This window comes from Varroa jacobsoni, unplaced genomic scaffold, assembly GCF_002532875.2.
Source record: "Varroa jacobsoni isolate VJ856 unplaced genomic scaffold, vjacob_1.0 scaffold_1138, whole genome shotgun sequence".
Classification (NCBI taxonomy): Eukaryota; Metazoa; Arthropoda; class Arachnida; order Mesostigmata; family Varroidae; genus Varroa; species Varroa jacobsoni.
Window position 1 is genome coordinate 117,203 of NW_019214040.1, and position 14,647 is coordinate 131,849.

Below are 14,647 nucleotides of genomic sequence, written 5' to 3' on the forward strand. Positions count from 1 at the left end.
GCGAAAGAGGACATCGTCCGCCATCTGTATCGTTGTCGTTTGCCGACAAAACAGCTGAATGCTTAGCAGCACCGTAGATCGATGACAGGGAGGGTAAAAAATGGGCGAAAGGAAAACAAACGGAGATGACCTTTTAAGACGTTAACTTATAGAAATGTTCTTAGCATAGCAACACCTCAGAAAATGAAGTGCAAGTTAAAAAAGATCTGCAAGCCTATCGCACATCTGTAAATTAGCTTTTCCGATACGTAGCTCTTAGTGTTACATAGGTGAATGACAAACATTCACTAGGTAGCAGCTGAAAGCAATACATTTCGTTCGGTATCAACCGTGCGACGGGGATCATGGCAAGCACTAGCTTCGCCGGTACCAGCTGGCTCCCGTCTACCGAAGCTAAAGGATCAATTAGACAGACCCCGTAGAATGATCCTGTGAACAATCGCGTTATGACATTTGGAGTCACTTCCTCGGCGACTAAAGACTAAAGACGTTGTGACTTTAATCCTCGGGGAACACAACGTTTATCTCGGTAACCGATTTTATCACTGTTACCCTAGTCGAGCACGCCCGTACGTCAAACACTCAGTTTTCCCGCCTTTCTTCAACGGCGACCAGCGGCAATTTCTGATAGAGGTCCTAAAGGCCTTCATCGTCCCTGGCCATGACAGCTTTTGTCGTGTTTGTCGATTCCTTGATAACGAAACGATATTTACGCTCTAGCAGCTGTCAGTACCACGTCAAAGCAAGTAATTAGCACTTTATACTAAACTCAGCTAAGGACCAGCTCTTCGAAATTGATGTTTACCTCTGTATGTAGACTCTATCAAACGTGTACGGGTACGTTCTTTCTATATAAAAGAAACATGCATACGTTTTCGGCTTGTTCGTTCAAATAATACTAGCATATACAGTGCTAAATGTCTTGATAGAATTGTACTGATAGATACATAAATAAAAGTCTATCTGTTTGACTAGGTAATTATAGCTTCATCGTTTTAGGCCTATTCGATTGCTTTGTTTACGCGTGTCGGCACATATCACGCCTCCAACGAGAGGCCGCCAAAGAGAACTAATATTCAATGTCTAAGTGACGGGCAATGATACTATTGATCTTTACGATCAAGCAACGAGGTATTTAGTTTTATCTCGAATCTAGCTAATACTGTCACATTAGCCTTTGTAGCAATACGAAATTCTAGTATATGATTAATTTGACTTTCCTTTGTCGGAGGCCAGTCTTCTTCCATATTGGTGAATAGAACAATGACCTATGACAAATGATCGAAGACTAGTTATAATTAACGAAAAGCTGTGTCCTTCAAATTGAAAAATACTTTCGTTATCTTAGCGTTGGGTTACTAGTCGCTGATTCGTGTCGACGCTGTTAGATCGACAGGAAATTCACTCGTTAAAATGGTAAGCATTTCTATCTATTGCTGATACCCTATCATCCCTCCCTAGTCGCTAATCGTCCGTAGCTCTAAGATACTCAATATTCATTAATCTTTTTTTTGGCATAAGACGGAAATCTGCAAACGACTCTGGGCAGGCGCAGTGGGCCCGTTGCGTCGGATAGATTTACTTGTGCAGAACTCAAAAACATGTAATAACAGCGATGGAAACGCTGGAAAACAAGAACTCTGTTTAGGTTTAGGCTGGACCCCGGATTTTAACAAAATAAGCCATTACATGATGACTTCATCCCCGAACATCACGATAGCTAAAAAAAGAGCAATTTGAGTATTACAAAAAGCTCTAGGTCGCCGTCACTTTAGCTAAGCAATAATATTGTGCAGTAAAAAATCATCCATGATTTGTACAGCATATAGCTATGAAGCAGTTGAATTCCATCATGATAATAATCCAATTACCAAACATATATCTTAGCTTCTTTTTTTCTTTGAATATGATCAGTATACGATCCCGCTTTTTTTAGATCTAATTCAATATAGAAAGAACGTAATAAAGCGCTCAGAAGATAACGACTGATTAAAGAATAGAGCATTCAGCGAAGTAGTGACCCAGAGGCGACATACAACCGTATTCGTAAGAGTAACTGTGCAGGACGTACTGAGCTCTATAGGGCGGAACATTAGGGATGAGTGATTACTGAGAAGTACAGATATTCAGCGCTTTCTTTAAATCTACCACAAATCGGTGTAGCAAAACGTTTATTAACATCTTATACTGCTTTGTCAATGTCCCTTGCAAGTTACTGTCCATGATGTGCCTGTCAGCCAAGTAGAAATACTTAAGCATGTGTAAAAACTTCGGCCGAGGGCCCGTGAATCCCCGAACAGACTTATGCCGTATTTATTTAAAGGACTCGAAATGTCAACGAGTATGTTTTTCTCGCGAATTTTCAAGGGATCTATCGAAAATACTCAAGTACCTGATATAGTTTAAACAATCGAATGGTGTATCCACCACGTAGAAATAAGTTGAAGGTTCAGCTGACAAGAAAGGTCGATATCACTTACCGTAGTAGTACGCAGGCAGTTATATCCAGTTTTTTTTTAATGCCCAAATGCGCAAAATTTTTATTTAATGCCCAGTTCATCCGCACACGAGAACGAACCGCCGATATGCAACTATTGAAAACACAGTCCGAACAGGCTAATTTATCAACAAATCGCAGTGCTTCGATGAGCTGTACTTCGACCTCAAACCAGCGCTCCATCAAGCTGCCCACTTCAAGCTCCTGAAGTTGCTTTCTCGCGTCGGCGTCAGCGGTCCAAAATTGGTAAACTAGATTTGAAGATCTCTCAACGACCGTCTTTCACAAATTAGAGTGGATGGGAAACACTTAGATGCCGCCAGGGCCACTCTAAGTTATTCTCAGGGTATAGTATTGGTACCTCTTATGCATACGTTGTATATGAATTCAATGCTGTATATTTAAACCCTCTCAGTACCCGTGGAAATCTATGCAGACGATGTAAGAGTCGATAGAGATGCTGAATGGTTGCGCTTGTAATGACGCCCCAGGGCTAGTTTTAAGCTGGACAAAACAATTTAGGTAAAAATTACCGGTTGATAAATTTGCCGTCCTGCATGTTGGGGCACGGAAGTGTAGAATGTAAACCAAAAATGTACATGCGATTGACGGACTTACGTAATAAATTTAGCTAAGAACTATTCATGATTTAGGGATTGCTATAACAGTTACTTTGAACTGGATCTTGTTCTAAAAGACCCAACTTTTTATATTAGGCTATACAAGACCTATGTCAAGCTACTCATAACATACGCAACATTCGTATGTTGTCCAATTTTGAAACGACATTAAACGATTGGGAAAGTCGTAAAGATGGAACGTACCGCACCCCTTTCTAATGTCAGAGTGAGAAATAAGAACTTGAAATCTTACTAATTCTCGATGGATACAGCGACTTTGAGAAATTGACTTTCGAATGTATCAACAGCCACTTCTCAAGTTTAAGGACGCCAACGTTTTATCAGAACTTACTATTAAAAAGTAGTGTAAAAATGACTTATTATACCGTGCGCCGCATCTGCAATCATGAAACAATTTATGTGTATTCTACGTGTGCGTACATTGTTGTAATAAAACCTTTGAATATGTTGTTACTACGCAAGAGGCTTGAATGGTTGAGCTTTCAGTTGAAACGGACGACACACGCAATATATTGTAAAACTTACACGAATAATTAAAAACGTACAAAACGAGAGGTTACGTATTTTTAAAATGAATTAATTTCGTATAATTTATAGTTTTCATAACTATGGACTTTGTGTTACAGGTGAGTACCCTGAGTGCTTTAGTCATCTGTATTAATTGGATGGCCTTACAAATGGTGAGGCCAATGAATCCTGTCGCTCGATCAGGACCACGTAGCAACAAACACTGCGGAACGGTAAAGCAGCCCTATTACAGCGGCTTCATCTTCCGAGCAGACCTCAAATAAGCGTCACTCTATTTAAGCTCGTTTACTTCTAAACCTGATTAGCAATCCACGTAATATTTTAAAATAAGATCAATTAATATGTATAGTATATGTATTTTATTTTCGTTTTTTCTTTAAATTAGTTAGAATTTTCAACTTCGTTAGATTCGGATGACGGCTAACAGTGGAAATTTGAGCACCGATATCGTTTGATTTATTGATAGCCGATCAATAAAGCAGACCGTGACGTTTTTTGCATTAAAGCCGCCACCGCGTACGTTTGTCGGTAGGTCTACAGCTAATACGTGCCTTCCGACAAGCTCTATGCTTTCTGAAAATCCACAAGCAGTCAAACGTATGTATTTACTTTTGTCAGGTAGCGTTCCAAATATTCTGTGCACATACTAAACTTCATAAGCTATCCTATGCCACACATATGATGGCTTCACAAACCCGGTTAATGCTAATGTCATGCTACGGCTCCTGGAATCGTCGGCCTAGGACTCAGGGGTTATTTGGGACCTACTAATAGCTGCGCTATACATTTTGCATCATTTATGCCGCCATTCTTCGGTTTATTGTCAAGCAAGATCACCCGGCGACTAGGCAAGGAAAAGTATGATATAAATTACAAGGTTACCCACACCTAGTACAAGCAAAATATTCCTCGAGTTCTTGGAACTCCTGTATTTTGCGTAGCCAATGGCGTAAATCCTTTAATATATAGTACGTTAGTACATATCTGTTCAACCGCTCAAATACTCTCCAGATCTCGTCCGTCATGGCCGCGTTTAATAGAATTCGGGGTCGACCTCCGCCAATTTTCGATCTCATTTTGCTAAACCTTCTTGAGTGCTAAGGTTGAAACGGCGACGGGGGTCCTCGGCGGATATCGGTGTCGCCAGGAAATGGACAGGCCTACTACGTGTTGTCTGATGCAATCCTAAGGCTCATTTAGAACACTCTCCACTGTGAGATCATTCCAAATCAGGTTCAGTCCGTAAGTGGCAACTAGCGCAACTTTGAGATCGAAAAGTCGCAGAGCGGTCGAAGCGCACAATCAGTGGGGGGCTTAGCATTGAGGACGAAGCTATCGAGACCTCCCTGCGTCCCTTTCTAATATGTTGAGAGAAACTTCAGCTGTTATACGAAATCAGCAACCTTGAATAGGTGAATTGATTAACAAATATCGGCGATCGGGCCGAGATACCGGGCCAGCCGTGCCACTTCTTCTGAATGTCGATTTTAGTTAGGTTGATGGTTCCAACGGGGCCTGGTTAGGGCCTGCTGCATTTGGAAGCAACTGTCTCTGCAAATAACTAAGTCGGTTGCATAAACGAAAACCTGTTTGGCCTACGTACCTTGTCCGAAAATCTTTGGGTGGGACTGAGAAAAGAAGAATGCCCAAGTTATTGTCCTGCGCTAGCAGCTCGAAGACCCCATGATCGACTGTAATCCTGTTCTCCTGAGGTATTGTTGCTATTAAATTAAACGTATTCGTTGGAACGCTGACGTCGGCGAGAATGCTTCTTTGCTAACCAAACTCCTTAAAACAGCTTTGAAGTCTGCAAATACTGCGTAGGTATACAGCCAGTGGCTATTTAAAGTTTGTAAATGGGATCTTGTATGTCGCGTCACGAAAGGCGCTTTGTCTTGTTGCTAACAGATTCGTTTTTGTCGTGACCCCCGCACCGCGACGTCGGTTAAGTCGTCTTTGCCGTTTGGGATAAGGAAAACCCAATGGACTAAAAACAGTACGGAACGAAGATACTCGTTAGACAAAGCCGTCCGGCATGGCGTTATGACATACTAAACGCATTTACTTACACAAAGCCGAAGGTAGCCTGCTTATTGAACAGCATGAATTATGACCTGTACACAAATCGTGTAAAAATATTTAGAGCTCAAAAGTTGACTATTATAAATTTTGTACAAAAGTTTATTGCCCTACCGCATAACAGCGTTATATTGTACAGACAAAACTGTCGTATTAGCAGTTTTTAAAGATTCTTAGTAATCGACGGAAAAGATTTATTGATATATTGCTAATTGCATGATGAATTTTGAATAGATTATGAAGATATTTTTAAAACTCTTAGACAGATCCGCCTGCGCTACTTACAATAGATTTGATAGATAGTGACTATGATACGAGTAGAATTGTTTAGGAAGTTTCTTGCAAGAACACCATCGAGAAAGCTCTAGCCAAATATATAGACTTGACATAGGCGAACCATGGTGTTTTAGAAAAATGACCTTTCGAAGGTCAATGAAAATTATCCGGATCAAAGAAAACCGTGCAGCTGGCTGATGAGCCAGAACGAAATCTTCGAATAATTGAAAAACAAAAGAGCTAATTTTTGCGCTAGGTTCCGGCTCGAAGTGTCCTGGCAGTTTTACAAAGGCAGAGAATTCGGTTCGATATATAAAATGTGTAAAAAAAAAAATAGGCAGTTGTCAACGATTACGTGGGCCTCCTTGGACCTACTGGTGAAAATCACGCCAGGGGCGCACGTTCATGTACTTCTAATTGAAACTCTCGGAGCATGTCACGATGCAATCGCTTTCGCGATCTGCATTTACTTGGGTACCTTTCAGGAAACACGTTCGCGACATAATACAGTTCTGTGTCATACCATATAACACTAGCCCATATCTAATCTATAGATTTCTTCTATATATATATTTTTCTTATGCATCTAATATATATTGCCATTCGGGCTGGTTTAACATGGACAAATTTCTCGGCTGTAAATGGCCTGCTGATCCACAGTTGAACAAGACAATGAGTGGCCAATGCTAGATTATACGAAGCGTAACTGAATATCGGTATCCGCGTTCAGTCGCCCAGGGAAGTTACAATGATTTTCGAAGAGATTTGTGAATGTTTATCAGTCTGTTTAGCCGCTATCGGCATCGTATGTATGGTGCATTCGGATATTCTTGTTAAAGCCTCGCAACGCAGCGTCCCCACAGATGCTCACTAATAATTTGGAGATCCTTCTACAGCACAACTCTGTCGTGACATGCTCTAGGAACTAGTTCTAAGGCTTCACCACGTTGACGAGTTGTTACAGGCTATGGGACCTGAGCAGGGCCTGATAGCAGCAACTGGAATAGATTTAGCCAGTGTATTCCACAAACAAATTCGGCCTCGACAAAGCTACGACCAATATGGTACAACGCAATGACAAATTAACACAAAATAATCATTGTGGTCTAACATAGTTTCTTAGATCTTTATTACCTTAGATAGAATAACAGAATTTCAGCTTCTCCCACTCGCCATTTTCAGTTATCTTATGACTGCGATATGTTTCCACAGTCAACACGTTCGCCGTTGATGAAACGCGGCAAACTATGTGCACCATAGTAAAAATCACCATGTTATTTGTTTGGTTTTCATTTACCATTATCTAGTGTAATTGTCTAGCAACGCGCAATGTTATTCAATTATATGCACATAGGCATCTCCAACACATGCACACACGCCTGGAAACATACAATGGTGTAGACTGGTGGTGTATCTATGCCGATTTGAGTATTTTGTTAGAAATGTATGATGATACCGAAACAGCTCTATCTGTAGCAGAGCCTTTCGCATGCAGCTTACGTGCGTCTGCTGTAAAAACAGATGCGCCATATGTTTGACGTTATAGCCACCGAAATTCTCATCACAAGAATGCCATTTCTAAGCGCCGCCTGACTGACAGATACGCAACAAGCACATAAGGCTTCAGGCCTGCATAAGCTTATACTTTCGGCAAGAAAAAGATTCGACAAAGATACATCATACGGCTACATATATATCGAGGCTGAATAGAGAAAAGCTCCAACTGCGCGTTCGTGCTTTATAACGAACACCTTTCACTTACTGTCATTTATATATATTACCATTTATCCAGTTTATGCCACACAACGCAAAGTGAGATCCAACCGTGTTAAAGATGTTTAGAACCATCCACATGCAGTATGAAATATCTTTCGTGCAGATGACAACTTCGCGACGAATCTTATTGGCACTTGTAGACGTCTGGGTTCATTATATATTTACGCCGCACAGCTTCCCTATGTCAAATAGTGCACAGCATACGACTGTGCCAGTGCAGCTTCAGGCAGCCACTGCTTAGTGTGTAGGTAAACAGGATGGCGCACTGCCCAGAACCGACTTGAGATCTTCGCAAGAGAATAATTAAGCTAGATTTCAACTTGAACAGGCCATTTCGGCGAGCACTGAAGTGGAACTTGTTTTGTGGTAACGGAGCTTACCTCTGATTAGTTGGCTGTTTGCATTCGCCAATAGAGTCCATAGGACCCGTATTGTTTTTGACTCCTTCCGAAAACGTGCGTTCCTACATAACCTGCTTTAAGCGAAGAATCGTCCTTCACGAAGGTGCAACAGCAGAGGCACGAAGACGGCTTCATATACGTAGTAGGATCGGTGGCCACTGTGGTAGGACTCAGCTACCGTCGCCATATAACGTCATTGCGTTTTGCCCAGCTACCAGCTGGATTGTGACCGTAAGCGAAAGCATCCATTTAAGCCTTAAACCTTTGCCTCGATCGCAGCTCTTATCACGTCCTGAAAGGTCATAGAGAATGAGCAGCTGTGCGTCGCCCGTCGCAAACTATATAATGACACTTGATTTCAAGTAGCTATTAGGTAACAGTAATATTCGGTTAGCAAAATGGTGACTCGTCGCAGTAGCCTTTTGCGGTACCTATCCCAACGTCAGCTACAATTAATACGAGAGCTAAGGTTTTGATGCAAGGCTTGCTATACCCTGTTTATATATTTGGTGACTTACAGATCTCAGCGCAATCAATAAGCCCCTTTACTCTGTCAGAAGTTAATCTTTGCTGTCGTTACATGCGTATATCAATCTGCCTTCTGGCTGTCTCTTAAACGAGTCCGTTCTCAACACGGTTCGTCAGACATCAATAGTCTAAAAAAAGCCTGCCAAAAAAGCATGGTCCAAATAACAGAAATTTTGTTTTGCCGTCTGTCACCGCAAGATAACAGTAAAATACTGTGAAATGAACGACATAATAGCGTGCAGCCGCTGCACATAATGCCTGAATGGTCGCGTCGATACAGACATTTGCTTGCCTCGACTGGACAGCCCTAGAGCAATTCAATAGCAGCGACTTTAAATGGCAGCGACAAGGACAGAGGCGAGTTCATGCTACGTTCAGTGCTTCTTGGAAGGACGATCCCTCGAAGCATAGGGGCATACTCCTAAAATTATAGTTAATCCTCTTAAGTTGAGCTCAGATTTTTACCAACGATTCATAGTGTGCGAGACGACAAGAAAAATAGAGGGATTGGCTTGGCTATTTGAATCAGTTTTCTTGTCAAAATACTGGTTCGTATTGAGTACTTTACTCTCTTTCATTAAAACCCTTTCAGCATAGGGTTGCTTTTATTGAAGGCTCTCACTATTCACATCGACTTGAAAAAGAACACCACAGTTCCGCTTATTGGTGGCTTACGCGTAAGTGGTAAAATTTCAGAAAAAACGTTTATAAGAACACAGTTAATTTCGTTTCACTGTCGACTGACTAAATCCACTTGATTATTTTTATTGCGACAGGTCGACCAAAAATCGACCGCGTCGCTTAAGTTATCTGTTCAGCCGCTGTGGAACACCTCCGCAGGCGACAGAAGAGGAGTAATGGGAATCCATGAAACGTGCGCCAGTATTGGAGCTCATTGTATGTGCGTAACGTAGGTACAACGTAGAACCAAAGACAAATAGTGCCTTCCATAAGGAAGTTTATGATGAAGAGAAAGCTACTTATCGCACATTCAAAAGAAGTTGGCCAAAGCTGGTTAAATCACTACGACAAAATTCTGGGTGCTGGTATGATCTGGGTAGCTAATGCGTCTCAACAACCATGAACAGCAAGTCTTTCTGCCACCATTAATGCAAATATCAGCGATTGCCATTAGGGCTTTTCATAGAGTTACCTTGCCGGCTTAATGCCTCCTGATTGTTTTTGAAGCAATACTAAAGAGAAATTCGGAAGTTCTATGTACAGGGGTTAGGCTTGAAACCTTATGCCAAACATTCGAGTGTTAAAAAGAAACCGGTAATAGTCGCACTTAGCTTTTATCGAAAGCCATTCGTAAAGTTCCACGACTACTGGTACGCTTCTGCAAATGAAGTTATCTCGCTTTACTGCGATAAACTTTCGTCTTTCTTTCACTAGAGTATAACAATTGCTATAGTAATGCCTAAATAGTGCCTAAGTGTAATGTAATCATTCACTTTATTATATGTGGCACAATTAATCCGATACTGAAAAGAAGATTGGCTATGGACCTTAAAACTTGTTAGTAAATCGACTTAGTAGACGTTTTTTATTAAGCTAAGCTAGATAAAGAAATAATCAGTCGTTCGTACAGTTGAGCTACTTGTTGTTACTTACGCATAGGACTTGAAAAAAGCCGATTAAATCACTTGGGCAATAGACAGTGTTGGCTGCGGAAAGCTCTGTACTATCCGCTCATCTATACTGAACATCCACCGACTTTATATCTGCGTTCTCGACTTTCTGCAAGCGTTTTTGTTGACCTTCGGGTGTGCCATTGACAGAGACTGAGGTCCTCAGTCAAAAATAACAGCTAGTCTAAAGCTTCATAAAATTAGTACATGCCATTATTCACACGGTTGCCCTTCTGTCATTTCTCCGTCAGTCGTGGCCCAGTTCATCGTGCGTTGATGTAGGGTAAATATCTGACTTAGTAAGCCCCAGTCATTTGTTCATAGTAAATGCCTTGTACAACCCAACAAAGGTTTTTTTTTTTTTTATCGAACGAAGATTCCTTGCGTATCCTAAGATTTCGCTTAACAAATCATTACATCGTGAAAATCTATTTCTAACTGGATGGAAAAAAAACCTCGCCCGAAAAAAATTTAGTATTTACACATCATCAGGTCTAGACAGCTGTAGGATTAGTTAGGTGAAAAATAAATTAAATCATTCTTTCATTATGCTATATTGCACACGCGTGTTCTATGACGTGGCCGAGCCCTCTAATCGCATCGAAGTCAAACGAATTTTCTTAACTCAGTCCAGCTTTTTCTTACCACAAAAAGGCTGCACGGAACAATGGGAAATGGTGCGTGCATGCATCGTATTGTCGCCTTTCCCTTCTTCTCGCTTCTTTCGATCTTTGTGTGTGATCATCTTTCTACTTTGTTTTCGCTTATCGCCGGGGGCGGACTAACGCGTGAATGGAGACCGCTGACGGTCCCAAAATTCACTGAACTGCAGCAGTTATCTTCTATGTTGAGTCTCATTCTATGCGAGCTTTGGGCTGATTGGAGGGTATCAAAGCTTTATCGTGGCATCCGGTGTATATTTCATGGAACGTTGGACATTGTAATGGGCTACTAAGAGCAAGGGATAGAAGCTGCAAGACCGGTGATACGGAATGGCGCTGTCCATCACTTCCGCGAACACGCGTAGAGACTTTGGCACATCTGTTGCGTTGGATCGCTGGTGCCGTTCCAATTGCCGCTAATACCATCCCCAGCAGCCAGTATTTACTTTCATGTTCTATCCAATCCACTACCCGTTAGCTTCTAACCGAAGCACCGGCTTCGCGTTAGGCCCTCATCAGGCCTTGGCGCACCGGCTGTCGTCCTTGCCGGTAGTGGCGATCACCCCAGAGCTGATGGAAACGATGTAATCGACTCCATAAACATCTTGCGCTGCCGAGTCTTACCCATGATCTGATTTGATCTCTAAACTGTATAATCGCCAGGTTGATTATCAGCGCGTGCCACGACTGCAATTGCGCAGGGGAAAAAAAGCATTACCTCTATCGCTCTGTTTTTGATAGCCCGCAGCCGCCCAGTGCTTTACTGATATAAATTACCCAATGCGTGTTTAACGGTCGTTCGGTTACTCTCAGTTGCTGCCCATTTCCCAACATCAGTAGTGATTAATAGCCGCAAGCAAAAGGGGGGGGGGAGGGCGGACTCGTAAACTATTCAAGTAACTTTCACTGAGCCCCATTCAGTTTCATTTTGACTGTTCCTACAGCTATGTAGCGGTCAGTCCCTCTGTTTTCGTCCAGCAGCATTCCGCATCACTTCCTCCTTCTGGAAAAGAAGTTTTTTCCTGTTCTCCTTAGGAGGGTCTTGCAGTTCGGCTTCCTCTGTCCTAGTCAACCATCGGCTGTCTCGGAGCGTTTACTTTTTCACGCATTTAACCAAGTGAAACGGTTAGTGGAAAATAGTGCCTCTTCCTTTCCCATCGTCTCTGCGGTCAATGCGAGACGGGTAGGCATCTTTAAGTGTATATGCTCTACAGTGCCACTGCTGCGTGGCAATTGCGATGATACTAGTCCCCGAGGTCTTCTAGTGCAATGGGCTTCTGTCACGATGAACTTGTTTGTTTCACAAGGTTACCTCATAGCTGACAAGCGATCGGTCAGTAATAATAGGTTAGAAGTAACGGCAGCAGTAGTTGTAACTTCTTCGAATTTACAATAAACATGCACGAATCGTTCCGCTTCTGCTACCATTGGGGTCGATAACTGATCGGGTGATGCGCAGCTAGCCCATTGGCCTGCCAGGATATTCTGGCACGCACCAGCCTTCCAAATATGTTGTTACTGCGTGCGGTCGGGGACTAGCTGGTCGCTTCTGTTTGTGGTAACGGTGACAGTATGATCTGACGATAAATTTGTTAATGGACAACGCTAGTCGAAGGCTTGCTAAACAGGCGGGCTCTCATTTAATAAGGCACCACCACCCTGTTCACTGACTGCAAACATTTTCACTTCGCCTCATAGTGGACGAAACGCAGCCACCGCCGCTGGTACTGCTGTTGCTGGTCTGCAGAGAAGCTTTTCTGTCAGGCAGTGTTTGCAGGTATCTACATGCACAATTAATTAATCGAATACAATTAAATGTTATATTTGCTGTTATCGATCCGGAGTTAACTTTTCTTGCCATTGAGCTCTTTCGCTGGTCATTGTCTCTCATTTATGATCAAAATGGCCTACTCCATGAATGTGCCATATTCTCTACGTTGTTAACTATTAAACGAGATCATTGTCCCACTAACGAAGAGGTCTAGCCTGTGACAGGTGATATTTAAAGGAGTGCTGCCATATGGTGAATTGCGAAGAAGGAGAAAAACGCAGTCCTACTGCCAGTCCTTTTAGACATGTGCTTCCCAGTGGAGATGTAGCCGATAAACCGAACATAGACGGAAAGCTGAACGGACACGCGTTTCCTTTCAAGGAAATTCATTATGGCGTGGCTCCCTTGATATAATTCTTGTAATCTCATCGTAACGCCTTTTCTATTGCAATTGTCAACAGCCTTGTGCTCCATAGGGCAGCCTTTGCGAAAGGCTACGCCAACAAGCCACACGAAGGCTCCTGCGAAGGCTTCCATCAGTCTTTCTATACTTTTTCGTTGATTCTTCACAGAGAAAGATAAGTTAAGGTGCGCAATGCTTTAGTGTTTTGTCCTTACATACATATTCAATATACTCAATATATTACACATTGAACTGGAAGTTTTTTACGTTGAAATAACTCAAAATGTGCGTCTGTAAAATACGGATCTCTCAAAATTAATTATCATGCATTGACATGCTAAATATTTGTCGTGCATTGGCACGATCCCATGGGTGTGTAAATATTCATGAACCGCCAAATCCCGCTAAGCTCTCAAATGTTTCAGTTATAGCTTACCGAGGTGTCAGGCCTCTATGCTTCGAGTTGGACGTCCAGTACTGTCGTTAGGCATTCCATCAAACGGCTGGTTTCCATCACGAGACGAAGTCGATCTATGCCTCGGTTCAAACCTAGACCACAACGTCTTTCTAAGCTTAGCAGGCAAATCATCTAACCGGTCGTCTGGCATGCTAAAACGAAGATAGCAAGGGACAGACGCGTCCATAAAAGCGCCTCGTGCCAACCTTTCATAGAGAGACACTATGCAAATTGCTGAGTCTCGCGGGATCTAACATACCGAAATCTCAGCGCTGCCGCTCGTTCGATAACCCTGAGTCTGAAATATTCCCGCTAGTTTTAGAACGAATTCTGAAGACGCACTAGTCAACAACGGCGAACTCCTTAGGTGAAAAAAAGGCAACGCTCTTAATGGATCAAGGTGTCACTTGGCAACTCGATCATAGCAATAATAATGGCGGCAACCTGTGTTTCTGTTAATAATACCTGCTGAAATCAAACGCGTACTCATAATATACCCATTTAAGCTTATTTATAATAAGCTGGTGATTCGAAATGTCTTCCCGACTCTCTTCTTCTAATGACATGTTAGAGAGGCTAAAATACCTTCCGCGTCTGCCTAGAACGTGCCCCTCTTGTCATTTTGTGGATATGTATTTATTACCTAGAGGTTTCTTTACAGTGAGCTTCCAAACATCTTGATCTTAATCTCAGAAATGGACATAATGTGAGTGCTTGACACGTTAAAGTCATAATTTCGTCAAACGGCGTTGGCCTAGCTAGCCGACTATTTAATTGTGACCTGCTCTATTTCGTTCTGTCCGATAGCTTCCTAATTACTAAATACGTCTGCCAAGGGTGTAAGTTGCATCAAACGGCATAATACACACCCTTTTACACTAATTCAAAGCAACACAAATACAGACGATTTACTGCGTTTGTAAACAAATCAAAATGTGCACATTTACAGCCGGTTTTTAGATCAGGTTTGTTGGGTAAGAGACGTCTGTCGATAGGG

General features: G+C 42.2%; 1 long non-coding RNA gene across 1 annotated transcript; it reads left to right on the forward strand.

Annotated features, from left to right (window-relative positions):
• Positions 1-787: 787 nt before the first annotated feature.
• Positions 788-4,703, forward strand: LOC111266994 (uncharacterized). The gene is made up of 4 exons (XR_002684364.2): positions 788-837; positions 1,349-1,416; positions 2,556-2,843; positions 3,765-4,703. It is a non-coding gene; the product is annotated as an uncharacterized LOC111266994 (long non-coding RNA).
• The last annotated feature ends 9,944 nt before the right edge of the window (positions 4,704-14,647 follow it).